The sequence below is a fragment of the Pseudopodoces humilis genome, chromosome 1 (assembly GCF_049639895.1).
Source record: "Pseudopodoces humilis isolate 2021_Gansu_Grassland_sample_001 chromosome 1, ASM4963989v1, whole genome shotgun sequence".
Lineage (NCBI taxonomy): Eukaryota > Metazoa > Chordata > Aves > Passeriformes > Paridae > Pseudopodoces > Pseudopodoces humilis.
In genome coordinates, this window is record NC_142200.1 from 145,484,500 (window position 1) to 145,507,050 (window position 22,551).

The 22,551-nt window shown below is 41.9% G+C and overlaps 1 long non-coding RNA gene across 1 annotated transcript in view; it reads right to left on the reverse strand.

The window, feature by feature from the left end:
- Nucleotides 1-18,941, reverse strand: part of LOC148185252 (uncharacterized) — a 39,824-nt gene extending 20,883 nt beyond the window's left edge. The window contains exons 1-2 of the long non-coding RNA XR_015774120.1: nt 18,453-18,941; nt 17,886-18,066 (exon numbers count right to left, since the gene is read on the reverse strand). This is a non-coding gene — a long non-coding RNA (uncharacterized LOC148185252). The remainder of the gene's footprint in view (nt 1-17,885; nt 18,067-18,452) is intronic.
- Between the last annotated feature and the right edge of the window lie 3,610 nt (nt 18,942-22,551).

Here is a 22,551-nt window from a genome sequence, read left to right on the forward strand (position 1 = left end):
GTGCTCCATATCAAGTTCACCATTTTAGATTCTAGGCAAAATTATTCATTCATGCAATACTTTAAAGAAAAATGGATCATAAACTTCACTAGAAATTTCAAACTGATGAAATTTTAGTCACTACTGACATGTTGGGGGGAAAAAAAAATCAACTGTGAGACAATTTCTTAGAGTAGCTTCAGCCTGGCCAGAAAAGAAGATTAGTGCATAAATATTACCACATGCACACTCTCTTTTACTTTACAAAAATTATTTCAGCCTTGGACTGAGTGCCCGTGGTGAGCACCAATCCCAGGGTGCCTGGGAAGCTCTAAGCCGACACAGAGGGAGCACAGGCAGATGAAGTCAAATCAGTGGATTATTTATGTATTTACACATGGTTGCATTAGAGCCTTAAAGGGCTTATGACCAACATCAGAGGTGTTACCATCCCATCAGCAAGGCAAGACATAAGCCCTGAAAGAAGGAAAAGCTTTGCATTTTCCTAAATGAGCAGAGAGGTGATTTTCCATGGATCACTGAGGGAAGCAATAATTGCCTCAAGGCTTATTGCAGTTTAGGCAGGCAGAGTTTCTCTGTTACTCATGGTGGATCATCAAGAGGCAGCATGCAAATGGGGCAGATGTTAAAAATTTCTACAGCATTTGACAGCAAAACAGTTGAAACACTTGGTTGCCAAGGTCTTTGGAGGAGATAGAAAATGACAGGGCCACAGGAGGGGTAGAAGTGTCCTTTAACGTTACCCACAGTCACTCATATGAATACCACAAGAACAACAGCAAAGGTGGAGTGTGAACCTTGGAGAACACAAAGGTAACGGGATGCATCTTCACAGTTTGTGTCAAAATCTATCAGCTCTTCCTCCATATACATTATACATGTATATTAACCATTTCCAACCAAAAAAAAACACCAAACAATACATGAAATGGCTGAAAAGAGCTTATTCTTTCTTTGCTGCCACTAATACTTGAAATCATGGATATACAAAAACGTCCCCCAAAACTGCTTGGTTTTTTGTGCTTCAAAAGAAAACAATCCATCTGCCAGGCAGCAGTGAAACTTCATTTAGAATAGCTGCAGGTGTAAAAAGGTTACTGCAGTCAAATAAATGGCTGAGACTTCAAGAATGCAACCTCATTTGGAGCTGCTATTTTTAATATGTCTAATGTTCAAAGGAAAACAAGAATAAATATTTGCTTCCAGTTGGATGCTTCATTCTCATACAGTGTCACTCAGCAGAGTACCCTGAAAGAAGCATCCTTTGATCTGGAAGTTTATGTAACTTCACTTTTCAGTCACTTGTCATGTGCCAGGGGAATTTCAAAATTACAGGAAATCTATTTCTCAGCATTGAGCATAGCAAAATGTTCAGGCACATCCAGACAGATAATTACATGTATATCTAAAGGAGCTCAAGTATTTTCCAAAAAATTACCCCTTTCTATAGGGACAAGGTGAGGATAACATTTTCTTCACTCACAGAGGCAAAGATGAAGATAATGGAAAGGCACTTTTGACTGAATAGCAATTATGTGCTAAAATTGCATGCTAAAAATTTCAAGGTGCTGTCTTAGGAGTAGAATATCTGGGATGTCTTAGGAGTAGCTCATCTGGGATGTGCTCAAATCTGTGACACAAAGGATTCAGCTAAGAGCAAAATATAATCAAAAAAAATCACAGAATAAATTCTTTAATCAGATTTGCAAATTATTTAAAAACATCTCAGGACAAAAAAAAAAAAACCTCTAAAATTATTCCATTCTGTGGCATGAGGTGGCTCCTGAACACCCAATTTCATAGCAAATAAGATAAACTTACCCTTAACCAGTTTTTTTCCCGTGAAGAAAAAAAAAGTTGATTTTTAAGGTCCTGAACACTGAGAGGTCAAACCTTAATACAAGGCTGGATTTGAACATGGTTGTTTTTTTCAGAACTACATTGTACCTATTGGCTCAGTACATTGAGTACACACAATCCTCCAGAACCTTCAACATCAGTTAACTCCATTTTTTTTAAAACATGTGGAATTTATTACATCCTTTCCTATCTCTAATGTAGCCACAGGAGGAGTATTTTTCTCTGTGAAAGGATTTGGGCAGATGCAGCATCTTGCTGAATACGGATTCTGCTAAGGCTGAACTTCTATTAAAATTGTCAGTGGAAGAGATATGGATTTTTATGCCTAGGTTTACGAAAACAAAATGTCTGAAATATATAAAAACTGATAACATGCAGCATTTTCACCAATGAATTGAGGCTTGTGGCGACTGACAGCACATTTCAAAGCAGCAGAAATGTATTTTTGAGATAAAATACATGTGATTTATCAAGGGAAATATTGTTTTTCTTGGAGAATGTCTAAAGTAAGGTCTTTTCTCATGATCACGTTCATCATGCTCTGTTGGCAAAAAGCCAGTGAGGCCCCAAAGGTCACAGGTTATATTTTGGAGGACACATCAGACCAGGATCCATCCCCTGGTGCTATACACAGAGCCCACAGTGTTTCCCAAAGCCTTTGCCTCTGCCAACACAGCCTTGCTGAAGGAACATTGTCAAAAAAAACCTTCATTTTCCAGTGAAACTTTTCAGATAACACCAGCTCCTGCTAAAAAACTAATCTACCTCTGCTTCTACATGCAACATTTATGGTTTGCTAGATCCACAAAATTAAGTATCCATATTACACTTGCTCTGTGGTTTTTTCTTAATGTGCTGTTGAAAATGAGTAAAATGTACACTTCAGAAACCCTGTGCCTCGCTGAGGCATCTCTAAAAAAGCCCAGCTTAGACATAACAAAAGAGCCTTGGAATCATCTGATGGTCTCTATTTTGTGGGTTTAATTTAATTTTTTTTGCTGGAGTCGAAAGAATTCTGTCTGCAGAGCACTTGGAGCTGCAACAGTGACTGTGTTAACATCAAATTCAAACAAATCCCACGTGTATTGTTTCATCCTATGGAAATGGTCATGACTTACAGGAACAAGCATAATTATATATTTATTTTGGGTATCATTAAAGCCAGGAAGATTGTTCTGTAAGACAGATTTAGATATAAGAGCAAGCCAGAGGGAACTGAATCTATAGAGAAGCTTTGCTGGAGGATCACTGTAAATTAAATCTGTTTCAGATGCATTCAAAATAGGCTGGTAAGCAATTCTCCTAGAGAGCTTCCAAGGCTTTATATGGCTTTTGAATGATTACAGATTCCTAAAAAAACACAGAATATCTGTAGAATAAAAATCCCACTATCAGCTCTGGATGATGGCTTTATAGGCTTAATGGCTATCCTACTCTTAATTATAAATAAAACCCCCTTTCTTTTTTTAGTAGAGCTCAGCTTCTGTATATTATCCACATTAGTGGAAGATGCAGTTTTGTCTAATTTGTGTCTTATGCTGAAAGAAAAACAGCAATTTTAGCTTCTAGTAAATTGTCCTGAAGGTTTTCACTGCTGCCTGGCAGACTCAGATATAAAGTGTAGCAGAAATTGAATTTAATTCCAATAATGGAATTCCAGTTTTATACTGTGATGAGATTAAGAAAGCCAGGTAACATTACAGGATAAATTATGGGTATGTAAAACTGCAGCATGCAAAACATTAGGCCACTATTTTATTACTCAATTACATATTAATATGGAATTAAAAGACATCATGGTGCGATTTTATTGCTAACCATATCTGTTTGCATTTTTTTTATAACCAACCACTGAGTCCTTTTATAAGAAATTTCCTTCTTAAAGCCTGATTACCATGCCAAGAGGAAATCTTTTAAAATTCAACAATCAAAAAGGCTAATCAAAAATATTTAATAAAGGCCTTCTACTGGAAAATGGTGTTCATTCAAAGCGTTCTCTTAGGATAATTTCAAACTTTAAATGAAAAGCCTAAACCACTATGAATTAAAAGGGGGATGAGGGTGGGAAGAAAGAGAGAAATACTATAAAATCTGCCCATAAATACAGGTTCTAATGTGGTTCAGCAGTTTTTAGTGCAGATTTTGGTGCTGCTTTTTCTGTCCTGGTACTTGGGCCAGATCCCAGACTTGGCTGCCCATCTCCTACATCTTCAAGGTGATTCAGCTCAAGAACACAGCTCACCCAGCCCAGCCCCACAGAAAGTGTTTACAGCTCCCCTCCAGTACAATTCCTAAGTGCCACAGCTTTCTTCATTTACTTTTTCCCGTTTTCAGCCAAAGAACAGGGAAGGTGAGAGCAGGTGGATTTGCTCCAGTTAGTATGGACAGGGCACATGTGGAAAAACTCCCAGTCATGTCTAACTCATGCTGATTGGGTCTGCATTAGGGTATTCTGTTTGGTTCAAAGCAGCAAGGAGGTTCTCAAGTGAATCCCCCTTATTTTGGTCTGCAGCACAGTGTTGGCATGTATGAAATAAATCTCCTCTGGAGGAAACTACAACAGAAGCTCTTCCCCAGGTGTTCACCAAAAGCAGTACAAATCCCACTCCCAAATGGGGTGTGGGGTTACAAACCAAGCGCTGCTCCTTGGAACACCTTCAAATTACTTATTAAGTGGGAAAACTCACTCCAGAGCAACAGGTTAAGTTTGGTTTGAAATAAAATTTATCATAATATGAGGCTAAAGGGGGTACTCAGCATCAGCTCCTCTGAAGGGACTTTTCTAACACAAACACAGCCAAATCTGTCAAATTCAGGCAATTAATTTCCAGGCCAATGTGCAGCAGCACAGGTGTGTGCAGAAAGAGCTATGGCTCTTTTGACTCAGGGAGCCAAAGCTCCCTGGTGCTCAAATAAATTTAAGTATCTCCATCTAGTGCTTTTATTGGGTGTTCAGACTGGTGCATACACACTGGAATAAATGCTGCCCAGAGCTCTGTGGCAATCAGCCCATCCTCTTTTTGTCAGTGCTAAGCATCAAGCTGGGCACGAGACAAAATCCCGGCACAAAAGCAAAACAATCTGCTTTCTCATTTTAAAGGATAAGAACAGCATCACTGCAGCCTCATGCAGTCATTTAAATGTTTTTCCCCACCAGATGAACCTCATGAGACAAATATCTAATTTTCTCAGAGCTCCCAGAGAGGCAGCAGTCATAAAAATCCACGTTTCAGCATCCTGCACACAGCACAGACAATGTCAAACAGAGCAGATGTCACCATGCTCTTGCATAGAAACTAGGAAGCAAACAAGTGGCCCGTGTCTTCCCTGCACCTGCCAGAAAAACAAGCAAGAGGCTAGCATGGTTGGCAAACAAAATTCACTTTGCAGCTTCTGAACAGCTCTTAGTACAAATCACTGAAAAAGCGAGCCCCCACATGGAAGCTGTATAATCGTCCTAGCAGAGTTATTGCACATTGGCAGCAAGGAGAAGAAATGGCAGGGACACAGCCACAGCCTCAGCTGTGCATTCACACCAGCCCGTGACTTTGACACCTCCTCTGGCTCCAGGAGGGACCCTGTGGCTCACCCACACGCAGAAGCACCCAGAGCTGCTGTCAAACCAACCTTCCTTGTCTGTGGCTCTGCAAAAACAAAGAGCAAAGACAATCCTTATAACAAGGAAAAACTAGAGGGGTAGAAAGGAAAGAAAAAAAATAAAAAAAAACAAACCCAAAGCTTTGAACAGTAATTCAGGAGGCACATCTTGTGAATAAGGGTGCTGAGTGAAGTGACATGCTGTTTGCTGGAGGAATGTGTGTCTGGCTGGCAGCTAGTGTGAGGCACAGAAGCAAGCAAAAATGTTGAAGGAAAACCAAGGAGACAACCAAAACACAGCCCTTACGATGGGGTACAGGAGTCTTTTCCAGGGGGTGGCTGTGCTGTGTGGAAGAGGAGTTGGAATGGTACATAAGGACACAGGAGTACGAGGCAGAAGTGAGCCAAAGGGCTTCAGCAAGACAGGCAGTGGTTGCTCATTATGAACCTCACTCACCACTGTGTGGACTTCTTGGGCCAGCCCGTGATTTACTCATTATTAAATACTGCAATGTCACTCATAAAGCACAGCTGGGGACATCTTTATCAGCACATGAAGATATTCAGGACAAAGCACCAGAGACAGCCATTCCCATCTCTCCTGTCAAATCCCCAGGCACTGGCCGTGGTATACCCACAGCTACAGGCTCCCATTCCCTGGAACCTTGCAGACCACCTCTTGTGCACAAGCCATGTTCCACCCTTGCTTTTGGCTTATCAGAGTCAGTGAGGGAAGGCAACAGTGCTAAGGAGAAGCTCTTCTGTTCATCTTTCCACAAGGAGTTCCTATTCTGATGAAGGTGCTTCCCCATTATCAATGTTCTCATGAGATAAACTACCCTGGGATCTGTGCCTGGCAGGAAAAACAAATTGCAATAGCTAAGAAAGTGATAAATGCACTGTCATACCCTCCAGTATTAAAAATTAAGTCATGCCCTGTGATACCTACCTTGAAGTGATCTGCAACTGTTTCCTCCAGGCATTAAACAAGAATTAATCAGGTTGTATACAAGGAAAGGGCACGGCATCCCCTCTGGTAGCTGCTTTGCTTTCTTTACTTGACCCACCTTTTACCCATTTCAATTAAGGGGTAAGCTTTCAGGGCAGCAGAGCTATTTCTAAGGTAGTAACAGTGACTCAATGAGCAATATTTCTCTCCTCATGCAAATGGTAAACAGGGGACAACAAATACCTAAATTTAGTGTTTGGCCAGGCACCAAATGTTGAATCAGGAAGTGATATTCTCTCAATGCCAAATGAGAAGTGAGAAAGGCAATGAATTATTGGGTACACCTCTTTGTCTTTAATTTACATTGTCCCTTATGCTAAGGTCTCTGTAGCAGCCTGATAATAACGAAACCAGAAACAGCTGATAGCGCAGCTGAGCAAAGCAGAGCACAGAGGAACTCTGTGAGACTTAGCACCATTTGTCAATGGGCTGTTTTCAGCCTGAAACCTGCTGCAAGAGCAATCCCTGACTCTGCTTTTTTGGTAACAGCAGCATGAAAGAGAAGGTGTTGCACAGGAGGCAAGGGAAAATCGAAGTCATGCAAGCTCAAACTCATGTTCTGTAAGTGAGCACTGGATTGCACCACCTGTCTGGGCATTTCAGTGCCAGTCTGGGAGCAGCAGTTCAGGCTACAGCAGGATGTACTGACAGCAGAAAATTCAGCTGGCAATAAAAGGAGGGTCATATGTAATTGATGGATTCAACTCACCTTCTGACACAGACAGCAGGTAGCTGGGATGCAGGACAGAGACAGGTCTGGGTGGCTGCTCTCTTGTACCCTAAATGCTTGCAGCTAAGGCAGGGGATGAATCTGTTCAACAGCACCTGATCCCTTCTGATGGCCAAGCTGGGCAAAAACATCCCAGCTGGCTGGCAAGAGGGAAGCATCATTCAGGTACTTGAAGGGGGATAATTTCAATGGGAGTCAACTGGGGACACACAGTCAGAGGGTTGTGTGAGAGCTGTGAATATCTCACATGGGCTGGTCACAGCTGAATGCATCAGACTGATGGAGCTGTGCTCATTCACACAGACTTCTTGTCCTCGCAGGAATGTATCAGAAGGGACACTCTGCAGGGGAGATGCAGGGACCAAAGGAACAATGGGATTGTCACCAGCTGCAGCAGGTGAAAATCTGAACTGCTGAGTCAATATGTGCAGCACCAGCATCTGCAGAGGTGGGAGCATCCTTTAATGTTTTTTTCTTTGTCCTTGGAATGGTCTTAGAAGTGCAATTTAATTTTTATGGCAGATTCTATAAGCTGAGGTAGGTGTAAGTCACACATAGCAGGGAAGGAGCAGTGGAGAGGATCAATTGCACCATGCCTCTCTCATCCCATGGCAGTAAGTGAATAATTCACAACTCTTTAATCCTCATCTCTGTCTATTCCCAGAAGTTTTGTGTTTTCTATTAGCTCCTTAGCTCTCAACAAATTAATATGCCTCCTACTTTGTTTGCAGTACAATCTTCATTAAATTTAGATGCTTGCCATTCATCTTGTGTGCTCTTGATGAGATGCAATAACGGAGAATGCTGGGACCCAGGAAATTTTGTTGGATGAGGAGATGACGAAGACATCTCTGTGCCCTGCCTACGCACCTTCATGGAACTCCTGTTGTCTCAAGAACCCAAGAACTATCTCAAGAGCCCAAAAACTTTCCATCTGTCCACAGATGGAACTTGCTGGAGCAGAGCCATTAGCCCAAAATCCCTTTCCTCCCCATGGAAGGACCTTACAAACACAATCTGTCTTTCTTGTTGTAGCTACTCTGTGATGGTGATTGAGTCTGTACTGCTGAGCTTTCCTTGGCTATGAAGGAGCCACAGAAGGACTCTTAAAACAACTACATCTCTTTGGATGGTAGCTTTCACCCTTCCCAAACCTCCTGAAATTCTTCTTGAGGTTTTCTTGTTTGTTGTTAGGGGGATTTACCCCTAAAGAAGCCACCTTTGGCAATTATTTCCCATTTCTTACATTCCATTAAACAATTGCTTGCCATTTGCTTCACTTCAGGGGACTGGCAGAGATTTTTTTATTTTAGGCTGTTCTAACATCTGTTCCACCTTGCTCAAGGAACAGTAAAGCCTGATTTAAGGTAGGACAAAATTTAGTAAAATATGCCTCCCCTTTGGACAAGATCATTCTTTTTGACTATAAATCCAGATAATTTCATAGGAAATAGAATCAGGTAAAACATAAATTACAGTTCTCCTGTTTTAAAGACTATTTTTCTTACTGCTCTCTGGAGTTCCCCAATGTAACATTTATTTCAGTTTTGCATGATATTTAGCACTCTCATGAAGAGGAGCAGCCACTTAATTATATCAAAATATTTATGTCAGCAACATCTTCATAAACAAAAGCTATTTAACCTCTTCTAATGCATTGGTCCTTCCAATGTGCAAACACAATACAAGAACAGCACTGGAGAATCCACCAGTAAAATAAACCAAATACCTCACTACTTGATGGCCTTCAGATTTATTGAAAACAAGTCAAATATTTTCACTACAAGCTGAGTGAGGAAAGAGGCCATTTTTTGGGAAGACTGCTGCAGAATAATAAAATACCTGAAATAAAACCCTCCACTGCATAATCTTCAGGGGGAAGAACTTGCCTATTTTTAACATTTCAGATAAATGACCAGTAAAGAAATATCTGCTGAAGTTATCAGCTCTCCCCAGTGGCAAAACCATTCTTAACAAGGCCTTGGATGTAGGCTGGCGGGATGAACCCCATGACAAATATCCACAGCTGGGCCTCAGGACAAGCAGGACCCCTCCTTCCCATGAGCTGTGAAGCACTGGCTGGTAGAAACTTATCCTTCAGAACAAGTCTTTCATGCTTTTATGATGCATGTTCAAAAGCTTTGCTTGTCAAACTGCCAATTTTCTTAACAAATTTAAACATCTCATGACTTTTTGCTTCACCTTCTTTGTCTCCTTTGCTTTGTCTCCTTTGCTTTGTCTCCTTCTTGGGAGACTCTTTGAGGTACATATATATCTGCATGCATCCCATCTAAAAGGGATATCAATATTGCACAGGCTGAACTCCAGAAACACACTGGAAAACTTGATTTTTTTTTTGAGAAAACTGAAACATAAATTTCAATGCCTTCTCAGTTGCGAAGAAAAAACCCATTTCTTCCCAACACAACACATCTGACAAGCTTTTTTCAGCAACAGCCGCACCAGCACAGACAGAGGGGAGCTGCCCTGCAGGATGCCAGAGAAGAAAGGCAGCAGCAGGGAAGAGAAGCTGTAAGCCCTGTCCATGGCTGACAAGCCAGCAGCCACAGCCAGGACTCGATTTGGAGAGTGACCTGTGCAGCCTTTAGATCCCAGCTTGCACCTTCCTCGAGGGTCTCTCTCCTGCCTCTTTCTGCTTGTGTGCAGTGTGAACTCTGATAGCACAGGAGTTTGTCTCTCTCTGTATTGCAACAAAGAGAAGAAGCAAAGAGTCACCACTTGTTCTCAAAGATACTTACTAAATATGCACATTTTGTGAAGCTTCTGGTAGTGTTGTAGCTTTGTATTAACCCTGAAAATAAAGGGCAGAGGTCTATTTAAAATTTACTGAGGGCATTGTTATAAATTTGTATTGTGATATTAGCTTTCGCAGATGAATCTTATATGTTAAATACTTTTTAGCTATGTATGTACTTTTTTCTTGCTAACAAGTCTTAAGCTTAAAAGAATTTCCTAGGTACAAGGCAAGGAAACCCCAGAGGGCAAGGACAGTGAAGCCCAAGCTGCTTCTCAGGAGAACAATAGAGCCCAAACTGTTATCAGAAGATATGAAGCCCAGCTGCCCTCAAAAGGAAGGATGAGAGGCCCAGATGGTTATCAACAAGTGACCATTTGCAAAAGAAAGGAAACCAAACTTCAAATAATACTGACCAGCTAGAATAATGATGACCAGCAAAAAAATATGCTGACCAGCAGAAAATAAAAAATTGTAGAAAAGCATGATCTAAGAAGGCAGAACCAGGGAGGGGACATGTTTGAATATGCATAAAATACTCAAAGCAAGAGGGGATAAAAAGAGTGTTCCCAAGATACCAGGTGTGTTCCTGGCAAGCCGCCAGGGAACCCAGCCATTTTAACCCTTTGCTTTATTTTTTTGTCTCCTAATTATCTTTTGTTTATATTAAATTATTTTTATAATTTATTAAGTGAATCTCGTTTTTAAGAGCATTATAATCTCTGCAAGTCCTGTAGTGAATTTATCTTGTGCCACTGTTTGTCAGCTTGACTCTGACTAGTCATGAAAATCTACCTTACTACCTTAGGAAGCTCAGTCTCTGCCAGCTGTGCTGGGCCTCATTCATTCTGCTCAAGAAGCTATTTCAGTGAAAAAATACACTGAAGGTGCTTTTTATCAGATCAGAGACTGCAATCACTAATTCAGTCCTCTCACAAGGACGCAGAGCGCCAGACGTCTTTCTGCTTTTTTCCACAGGCCTTGATGAAGCTGGCATTATCATGCTAAATTACAGTTCAGGACTGCTGTGCATGTACAGATTTATCAGAAGAAAGCTATTAAATGGCTTCACTACTGTGCCAATTATGCAGTCCCCAACACATAATTAAGTAAGGCCCCAAAGTATGTATTTTAATCAATCCCTGTTCAGCAAAGCACTTATGTGCTGGTGCTTTACTTCAACACTCATCTAGCAAGCACACGGGTCCTTTTGTGAACAAGGAAAAACATGGGAGCAGTAAGAACTTCACCAGTGCTACTGGGCCAGGCCCTGCTGGGATAAGGCACTGTATTATTTGGATAATGGTTTATGTTTTCAAAGTATCTCTATAAATTAGAACCCAAGACCAGTTTCTAGATGGACCTCAGCATGGAGCTCTAACTGGGGCAAGTTAAGGACAAAAATGCCCGAGTTCTGGAGGAATTAGAATTCTTTACTACATGGTATGCAGTTGGACAAAACTTGCAGACTTTAGGCAGCAGAAATCTTCTTACAGGCCTGTAGAGCTCAGATTTATCCTGTTTGACCTGAGCTGGCTCCAGGTAAGCTGTGCTGCCTGAACAACTCACCCAGGACTTGTCTGCAGTAAGTGGAAAGTACATGTAGATGCCAAGGATGAGAGGAAATGGCCTCAGGTTGCACCAGAGGAGGTTTGGATTGGATATTAGGAAAAAATGTCTTCACTGTAAGGGTTGCCCAGCATTGGACCAGGCTGCCCAGGGATGTGCTGGAATCATCATGATTGGAAGTGTTCATAAAACACATGAATGTGACACCTGGAGATGATTTTGTGGTGAATATGGTGGTGCTGGGTTAGCAGGGGTCTTTTCCAGCCTACTGATTCTATGAATCCATCCCATGTGGAGATTTCCAATCAGGTCAGGATGAATTATGCTCTGTTATCTGTTGTTTTTGTCAGAAAAACCCACACAAGTAGTTTAGATTAAACTACTTTCATCTGACCAAATTCAAGTGTCCACACAAGCTACCTCTCTGTACTAGTGAGGATATCGATGTTGCACACTAACTAGACACAAGCTAGACACCTAAGCTGAAATAACTCATGCCCTAAACACACTCATTTCTCTCCAGCCCATCCCACACTGACCAGCTCAGCTGCAGACAGGGGACTACATCCAGCCCCACAAATGTGAGGGCCAGCACTGCTTGGGGCAGCATGTGTTATCACAGTGTTATCACTGACTCTCTCTGCACCAGTGTGTGTCATGGGAGCTTGGTGACACCCTGAACACCCCACAATTAACACCAACATGACCTGTGGTGAGCCCCTCCCTCCCTCACACCTCCTTTGGGTGCAGGAGATCTCCTTCCACCTGCCAGACAAAGCAATAAACAAAAACAGGTGGTAAAGGCCAGTCGTTTACACACATCATGGGCTTTCTTAACAAACAGAGGCAGCTCCATTTGATTGCTCCCACTTTCAGCTGGCATCAGGCATGGATCATTTCAGAGCAAAGTGGTGCATCTACCCAAAAAAACAAAGAACTTATGAAAAATGCACATTGACTTAGAAGTCGCTATGCAGCCTGAGCTACAGCAGTGAGAGCCTCTCTGTAATCCATTACAGCTGTGCAAAATGTAATAAAACTACTACAAGGTGCTCTAATTCCATTTACTAATAATCATAAAAGTATTTGAGATGCGTCTGATGAACCATTTACAAGATGCATTTTTCAAAGATGATTTGTAGGCCAAAGAAAAGCCTTTAATACCATATAAATTAGATTTTATGTACAACAATATTTAAAACCATTGCAAAGGAGGTGTTTTGTTGTTTTATAGTCACTGTTCAGTCTTCAAAGAATAATTTCTTTGAAGAAAATGCTTGCCTTCTGCATTCTTCCCAATGAATCATAGAGCAAGAGTAATATCATAATTTATCTTTTTTTATCTGCAGATGCCATTGTGTTCAGTGTAGCTCTACCCAGTTAATCTGCACAGCTTCTGATGAATTGCATTTACTAAAACACACAGAATTATTTTTCACTTAACCAACATCCTGAGCAGCTCCACTGACAAATCAACTCTTACAACATACAAACAAATGGTTTCCTTTTCTCAGAAAAAGGGGCTGGGTGTGCCAGAGAAATACATGGAGAAATAAATCAACCACTCACTGATCTGCTGAAGCATTGATGTCAGCTAGTTTGATGGGTCGAAAGTGACTGCCATATTTTTATTTCTGTCTTACAATCAGCTTTTTCCCACACTAGCCACTTGTGTGGCATCTCAAAGAAAAGGGCTGGTCTCACTCCAAAGGCAGATGCACGTGGGGGATTTCTTACACATTTGCTTCATGCCATCTCTCATCAGTCACTTCTGCAAAGAAATTCTCCTTATAGGTATGATTTCCTTCACTCCCATTTCCTCTGGGAGAGCAGAGATTCCTGCTGGCCCCTGTGAACATCAGGCTGATGTTACACTGAATTTTTCCATTATGCTGCAAAGTGAAATCTCCTTGCACTGGCATGGCCTTGCAGAGGAAAGCAGACATCGAGCATTCTCTCACACCCATGCCAGCCTGACTCCAGGCTTGCCTCAATCTTCTCTCCTCCAGACCACAGCCATCCAAACAAGAATCAAGTCTTCTTCTCCCATGCAGATTTTGCACCTATTTTCTTTTTGAAAAGCTGGGCTAGGAACACTTGCCCTCATCCCTCACTATTCCATGTGATTTAAATATTGAGTCACAAAGATGTCAAGTTTTTCATTTGTCCACTAGAGTAAAACACATTTGCAAAAGACAATCTATAAAACACAGTGAAATAGAAAATCAGTCTCTCCACAGGATTTCAGAGCCTTTTCAGCAAACCACAATGTCACCATCAGAAGTCTCACAGAAGCAGCAGTGCTGGCTAAAGTGGTACATGGGGTACGTTAAAAGCAGCACAGTCTCACACAAAATGCCTCTGCCAACTTCATTCAAACTTCCCCCACCTACAGCTTGTGCTTGAGAAAGAAAAATGAATAAGAGAAGAAAGCTGGAAATGTGAGCAGTACTAGGCTGCCATATATTTTTTTATGTATGTACCAAGTCCTATATTGTCATCAGCTTTTATTCCCCTTTTTACCCATTGGTGGGTAAAAGCAAATGCCTTATCTCCAAAAGTGTCCCTCATTTTTTTTGCAGGGGCAAAGGGAATCTCTGAGGGCAGCTCTACAAACTAAAAGTGCTGGGATGAAAAAAAATTTTGACAACCATCCCCACCTGCCCTTCCTCACCAAAGAAATGTTTGGGGAAGGTGGAAAGAAAAAAAAGAAATCAATTTTGCATTTAGAAAAAAGTCTTAATTTACTTGCTCATTTCTTAAATACAAATTTATAAAAGTCACAGTTTTCCCTTAAAGCTTATAGAGAAAAAAAAAAAATTACCATGGAAAAAAACTCCTTCCAACCATGCTGTTCCACAGATATGTTACTGTCTCTGGTGTAAGGATTTGCCTCTGCAGTAAATTTTGATCACTACAATGCCCCACGTAATTCTCAGTTACTTACAGTTATACACATACAGCACACAGACAGTTCTACTCAAGTGTAACACAGACTTTTGGGCTTTTTATTTTCCAGCTCAGCTTATCATTTTAACCAGTATAAGTTGGGCTGAAGAAAAATATTTCCACTGCAACAGAGGATTTATATTTTCATGGTTACGTTTTCATGATTCCTAAGTCTTAGCCACACTCCTGGAGATCAGCTCTTCTGGGTACTGAATAATCACCATTCCCAGGAGAGTCTGGGTAACACTACAGGACTAAATCCAAGGCAACTAGACAGGCTCAGTAGAGTTCAACAGACTCAGTGCCCACTTTCCTGCATGTCAGACACCAAATATGCATTTGCACCATTCAAATCTCAGCCTATCACTTTCCCTTCCCCACATCCACTGCCTGCCCTGCACTGCCCACCTCTGTGGGCCAGCAGTGGATGAGCAGAGCAAATGGTGCTCCTGATTTCCCTGGCTATTTCTTTATGAACTGTTATATTTGGAGCAAGGATTCAAATACACACAGGAAACTCACTTGTATTTCACTGCAGTCACAGCAGCTGCTCTGGTGGGACTTAGTCCTCAAACCTGAGCAAGGCAAACTCCTACTTGGGAAATTCCACCTACTCCCACCCCACAGAGATCCAAACAAATTATTCACAGGCAGTGCTGGAACAACAGCCAACACTGACTACCAGCTAAGCCTTCAGGGAAGATTTTTGGCTGGTTGGGCTCCACACACTACAAGCTATATAAATAGGAAAAGGCAGCAGGAGAAAGATTTCCATCTACCCCACTTTGACGTTACCTCTGTTGCTGTCAGTACACCTCCCATGGCTTTCACTTTCCAGGCAGCAGAAACACAAAAAGAGGCACAAACCCTGCACTTTTGACTCACACCTAACATAAAATCTTAGGAGCCACACACCTTTACCTGGCAGCTGACCTCTGCACTCATGCTCTCAGCAGTCAGTCTGTCCTAGCACAACAGAGAACACACTGTGCAGCTTGAGCTGAAAGGAACAAATAAACTCTTTTTCCATAATCAGAGTTATCAACAGACAACTAGAGCATGCATCTCAAATCTCCCAGCACAGACCCCACTTTGCACTACAATTTGGTGTGAGCAACAAGATGCTTAAACTGAGATGAAAATCAAGGCTGGGAGGCAGCTGCCACTTAGACCAAACCAACAGGGAAGACTAAACTGCTGCAGGTGGTTTTGACTCCTACAGGTGTAAAGCATATGCTAGAAAATTGAGTTTTTACAGTCTGAGCTGAAGTATTGAAAGTTTATATTTTACCTAATTTGTTGTATAATTACAAATGTGCCAGTTTAATTTGGCTTAAGTGTATTTCTGTAGGAATTAGTGTTTTTCTTCACCTGGCAAGTGCTCCCAATGCAGAACTTCTGACAGCCAAGATGCCCAAAAGTTTGACTTCAAATCTTCAGAGTTTGTGAAAACAGAAGAAAGGAAACCCAGAACATCCTATGGGAAATTGCTCAGAGGGGAGATGTTTCAGCTATTGTTTTCTGCATCCTTTTTTATCAATCAGTCAGGAAAAATTCAAATTCCTCCTTAAAACCGTAGGATACATTTTGAGCTTTACACCTTCAGAGAGGTGCTAGCAGTGAGTACTGAAGTGTCATGTGTGGTGTGATGCATCCCAGACAGGCCATTCACAGCCAGGATTTAGAATTTAGACTGCCAGCAGCCACATGCAGAATAACCTTTTCAGGTTATTTCAGCTACCCAGTTTCATCCAGTCAGGGAAGATAAAATAACATGACTGACATGGATACTCAAAAAAGCTGTCACACCATGTGTGTACCAGTAGAAAATTCACTGATTGTGTCCTCATGCACTATTTTTTTACACTATTTTTTTATTTTTTCTGCTAGAGACAACAGTTTCTAAAAGAGATAGAAGGCAACATGAACCACTGTTCTTAACAGAATGGGGCTAAGAAGTCTTGGCTGGTTTTAAACCCAGTCGAAATACCTGTTTTTTGTCTAGGGAATATAGGATGATAGAGGTAGCAGAGTTTTAAAGATGATACTTAATTCTTCCCTTTTACCAAGGCACAACTGATTCATGTAACTTGAGCACGCACATCCTCCCCATGACAAGCAATGCGCACATGACAGCATCTCCAAAAGAAGTGTGAGATTCTTGAGGCATGAAGAAGACATCCCCCAGAGGAATACCACAAACCAGGCTGAGCTCTGCAGCCAAACTCCCAGGAAAGGAACTCCCACACCCGTGTCCATTCTACCAGCCCCGCTCAGATCCCAGGCAGATGTAAACCCATACGGAGCAGGCTGCAGGACCAAGATGCTGTTTACATGGAAAACCTGTCACCGTGAGACAATTTCATCTGCAGCTGTTAACTCAATCTCACTAGAGAGAAGAGGTCCTGCCAGCAAACGTGGGCTCAGGCTGTAGAAGGCAGGACTGCTACATTTCCAGTGCCACTCCCCACCCTTGAATGCCAGCGCTAATGTTTCTAGCAAATTACCTTCCAAATGTTGCAGCACGACATGCTTTATAGGAACTAATGAATCACACAGTAAAAACTAATTGCAACCTACACACTGTTGCGAACTGAGTTTTGCAACATAAAAGCAATCAGCCAGCAATTAAAATGCTAATATGGGGCTGAACCTCATATAACAGTTTGCCAAAATCTAGTGCAACACAGTGCTTCCCAGAGTATTTGGAACAGATGGAATTTAGTTAGAAGGTAGTCATTTCATCAAGTTTATAAGCTTTACCATGCTGGAGGAGGGTCCCCACTATGATACATTAGATATTTCCAGTATTAGAAGTGGCAGTAAAGGATCATTATATATTTTCTTCTTTTGAATGGCTTTTTTCTATTCTCATGTAAATGATTAATAAACTCTTAGCAAGTCAGAAAGGAGGGATACATACCAGATGCTGTTTCCAGACATAAACATCTTGAATTTCTTTTTGTTGTAGTATAGACGGACTCCAAATGTGGTGGGAGGCATCATCAAACCTATTTTTCTTGTTAATTATAAAAACTCCTTTTCACAGATTCACTAATGCAAGTTTGCGAATTGAATGAAGCAATTACATTTTAATTGGGTTCACCTCCCCCACATGCACTTTTTCTTCATTACATTCCTAATACTAAGACAATCAAAATACATTAATTAATTCAAATGGGGAATTATTAATTTTTAACATTATCAGCCTCAGAGAAATTACCTCTGGTCCTGAAACAAAGCTCCCAGGAAGAGCTTCTTCCATTGCATGTTAGCCTTTAAATTGTACAATCACTACTGGTAACAGCACTGAAAAAGCATGAACAAGCTCTAAACTGACTCAGTAACCCCTTTGTTCTCATCCACCTGCAAAGAGAAACCAGGGAGGGAGACCAGAGCAGGCACCTGGAACTCACCTGTACATGGTGATGCCATCCAAACTCCTCTCACCTGGATGCAGAACATGAGATACTCAGAAATGTCCAAGCTCTTGCCTGTTTGGATAAAGTTGTCCTTCAGCCGCAGGGAATCTTGAGTAATGAGGTCTTGGCTCTCAGGTCCTTGCAGCTCTCCAAGCACAAAAGCAAGGCAGAATCCCTGCCTGGTCCCATGACATAGTCAGGCATAGATAATTAATACAAATAACAAAAAATGGATTCAAGTGTTTTCTTCTCACTCATCAGTAACTTTCATATCCTCCTTAAGTCTTCTATTCAAAAGTAAAACTATTTTCAAAAATAAAGCTATTTCTCTCATGTTTCCTACAGTCCTTTTCCCCATCCAATGCTCTTCATGAAAAGCTCTACATGGAGTGAAACAGTAAAATCACAAAAGGACTCTCCAACTATTTAAAGTTAGGGAGGGTACATTTATTACGGCCAGGTGGCCCATGGAGTCACCTCTCAAAAACATGTGCACCCCACCACTGCCCCTCATTCCCTGCTTATTCCCCAAAGTGTTACAGATGCACAGGATTACACAACGTGCCTGATATTCACTGCCTGACTCTGCCCACTCTCGCCTCATCTGGTAATGAGCTCCACACCCCTCTGTGTGTGCTCAGTTCCTCTTTTAAAATGGGTGTGGGGTCCTTTCAAGGAAATCTTCCTCTGCCTCAGGCTTGAACTTTTTAACTGTGTCTCGTTGGCAGCTCTCCTGGTTCTCTTGGACTTAGCTCAGATTCCTTGCCTGGGGGTGCAGAAATGGTCCCTTTCTTTCCACAACAGTTCATCTTTCATGTCTCCTTCTGTAGCATTGAATGGTGATGGTGAGGTGACACTGCCTTCCCAAAAGTGCCTCCAGGGAAGAACATATCTGGGCAGGCTGCAATCACACTCACACACACTCACACTTTCTCACAGACACACACAGACTCACACTCTCTCACACACACACTCATGTGCCACGGACAGCAGAACACCAACAAAGAGCCAGGAAGGGTCCTTGTATGGAGTTCCAGCGGAGCTTATCGCAGCCACACACAGAAGGGGTCCAGGAACAAAGAAGGGGAGCATTGGAGGGTCCAGGGATTTATATGGGTTTGAGGGGATGGATCCAAGGGTCAGGGTCCAATTGGAACAGGGTAAAGTGGTGTGTGGGTGGAGTCAGGGGGAGGGAGAGCCAATGGGATAAGAGGGGTGGAGGATGGCAGCAAACTGGGGCCAATGGGGAAACAGGGAAGGGAGAACTTTCTAGAGAAAGGACAGAGAAGGTAAAAAGGGGAGGGATAGCCCACAGGCCACCTGGATACATCTAACTGGGGTACAGGGACATGGTGGTACAAAGAACTATGGGAATATATTTTTTTCCATCTACTCTTACATGGGGAAAAACTTCTTTTTATGCTTTAACTTCATACATTAGAGGCCTCCTTCCACACCATCACTGCCCTTGGCTCTGGAGCCTCCACATCCTTCTATAAGCGCAAGACAAGTAAATGATACATCGTCATATTCTTAACGAAGAATTAAGATAAGTGGAATGATGCATATATCCTTAGGCTATTCATTTCATCTTGGCAATTATTGACTACAAGCAGGAGCTCTATGGACTTGCTTTTAACCACACCTACCAATCATTGAACACCTATGTTGCTTTTTAAATTCTTTATATTTCTTTTACTTTAAGCTGATCTTATTCTGGTTAAAATTTTAATTTCTTAATTTTCTTAACTCGGGAGGACCACATTCCTTGATTAACAACCACTTCCTTTCCTTACCATTTTATCCTTAGCATCTCTAAACACTCATTTTCCCCATCTTGTCTCCACTCCAGCCTGAGCTCCAGAGAAATAAGCAGCTACTGCTCCCAGCTCAATCCTAGCAGTCAAACCCTATGCTCAGCACACCTGCACTCCCCTTCCATGCATCCATGCTAAAAAGATAACAGGACAGAAAATGCAGCAACTGTCCAAAGGCATGACAGATGCCTAAAATGCAGAAGATGTGTCCAAAAAAAGTAAGGAGCACCCCTCCACCTGCTCCAAAGGATGGCAAGGACCCTAAATGAGAGGAGACAGACTGGGGTTTGCTGCTGTAGCTCCAACCACCACCACATCAGGAGAGAAGGTCTCCTTCTGAGACAACTTCAAACTTATGAAATAGGAAACCTACTGTTCAGGGTGCAAAATGTGAATCACCACTAAAGAAGTGGCCTGGACTCTGAAAGAGGTCTGTCAGCAGAGTAATTGGAAGGTTTAAGCTTGATTTCCCAAATTACCACTCTGAGATAGCTTTGAAAGAAAATTAACAGGAGTGTAGAAGGAAAAGGCACTTTTAAATAAAAGTATCTCTCATGACAGCAAGGCAGAGCCTCCCTTAGCCAGGTTAGGGAAGAAGCAGACTCACAAAAACCTTAGTATTCCTGGAAGTCATAGAGATTTGCCTCTACCTGTTTGCCCTGGGAATCCAAAAAATGATGGCAATGTTTATGAACCTTATCAAATCAGAGGAGCTCTAGTGCTCAGCTCCACAGGCAATGCATCCATACAGGTACAACCTGTCTTTCTCAACGAGGGCTTTATGTTAGAGAATAAAAGCTGCTCTGCTCTAAGGTTCTCAGTGCAGAGGAATGGAGCAGCACCTTTATTTCACCCCAGTGTGCAGAGAGAGTGTGTCCAGGTGAAGGATGTGCCCCAAATCACACAACACTTTGGGTAACCCACCCAGTGCCGTTGTCATCACATTGTTCTGCCTCACTTACAGCACACCCATAAGGCAGTAAAACTCTGAATTCCTCCTTCCAGACACTAAGTTCCCAAGCTCACAGACTTAACACTCACCAATTTATGTGTCAACAGGGGCCTGTAGCACCACCACCGATTTTAAGTAGTTCATTCATCTTACAGTAGGTGCAGACACTCCAGTCTGATCCAATTCCTCTGTTTTATTGGTGACTGTGACCTTGAAATCCATTGTGTAAAGGGGAAAATAGCTGTAAATAGTTCTAAGCAGTGAAAGTTGGCTGATAATACAAGCACATTAAAGAAATAGTGTTGGTTTGTGTCTCCTGGAAATCTGACCCTCATAATGTGCTTCTGTACACATTTACAACAAGCTGTAGCCACACACATTATCTATTTTTTACTAGGCAGAAATAGCCACAGTACACCTTTGAAGAGTAAATACACTGAATTTAGAGGTAAGTAAATGAAAGCAAGGCTGAGATGTAAGCTGGACATGATAAAAAATGCCACTGTAATTCTTCGCAGTATTAAACTCTGTCATTCCATCTGATGTCCTGGGATAAATATTGCAACAGGGCTGAAGATTTCATTTAATTGTACCCTGGGAAGGGATTGGATTCAGACTGCCTGCTCTGGGAGGCTTAGAAAGAGACTTGTTCAATGATTTAATAATAACTTGCTTTCATGCAAAGCTTTGGGATAAATGGGAATCATTCCGCATACCTGAAGTTCAGCTGTCATATTACTGTACCTGTGTGTACCACAAAACATCTCAATGAGCAGCAAAGGCAGAAAGTTCTCCTCTGATTTAAAAGAATTTCTTACACAGAAACAGAATTTTCAAGGATGGCACAAAAACAACCAGATAATCAAAACAGCTCTATGTTTTCCAAATTTACACTTTATTTTGTTTTATTCTCACGTATCTCTCTAGTAACACAGCAGAGTAAAACAGGGATGAAGGAAAAAAGGAATTTTGTGATTAGCAAGGGGATTGTGAAGGGAGTTTAGTGTTCAGGAAGAATAGGAAGAAGATAAAGGAGTACAGTCATGTCAAAAAGAAAAAGTACTAAAAAGCATTTTCTCTTCTAACATAAGGTCAGAGGAGGAACCTGGCCATGCTTCACTCCTTTGTGAGTGAGAGATCGAGCAGTAACTCTGCTCATTGACTCTGGAGCAAGCCCCAGGTGAGAAAATAACTCAGGGAAAGTCTCACAGCCTGTTCTCTCACAGGGAAATGTTCATCTGAGGCTGCACTAATGGCTGGGGAATTAGCATGTCATTTCAGGAGCCACCCTCCCAGTCCAGAGCAATAGATCTCATTGTGGGAGAGGAAAGATCAAGGTTATTTTTGGAGACCTTCCCTGAATGGGGCTCAGCTTCAGGACAGGGGACCCTGGCTCCCTGTGAACAGCAAAGGATTGGAGCAGGTGTATTTTATATATAATTTGATGCTTGTGAACTGCAGATTTCCTCAAGGCCACATCTCAGCACCAGCACTGTGAGAAACCAACAATGAGGTCAAACATCCAGCTGAGAAAAGAGTTCAAATGGGAATCAGAACATTGGGAGGAATCAGAATCCTGACTGATGAGTTTGGGATTCATGCAGCCTAGAAAGGGCAATTGCCCAGATCCTCCTCACCTATGAGATGGACTAAAAAAACAGAAAGAAATCACACAAATGGGCATTGTTTTTAATAGGCTGGGGCTCCTGCAGCAAGTCTTCATGCCCAGAACCTTCTTGCATGACACTCTTGACATGGGCACTGTGGCAGCAGTTGACAGAATTTCTTTTTTTAAAGGAGCACTAGTGAAGTGAATGAAATTAGGAGATATCAGAGGCATGATGGACCATGATATATCGCCATCAGCAGATGAAGTTTGATGCAGCACTCA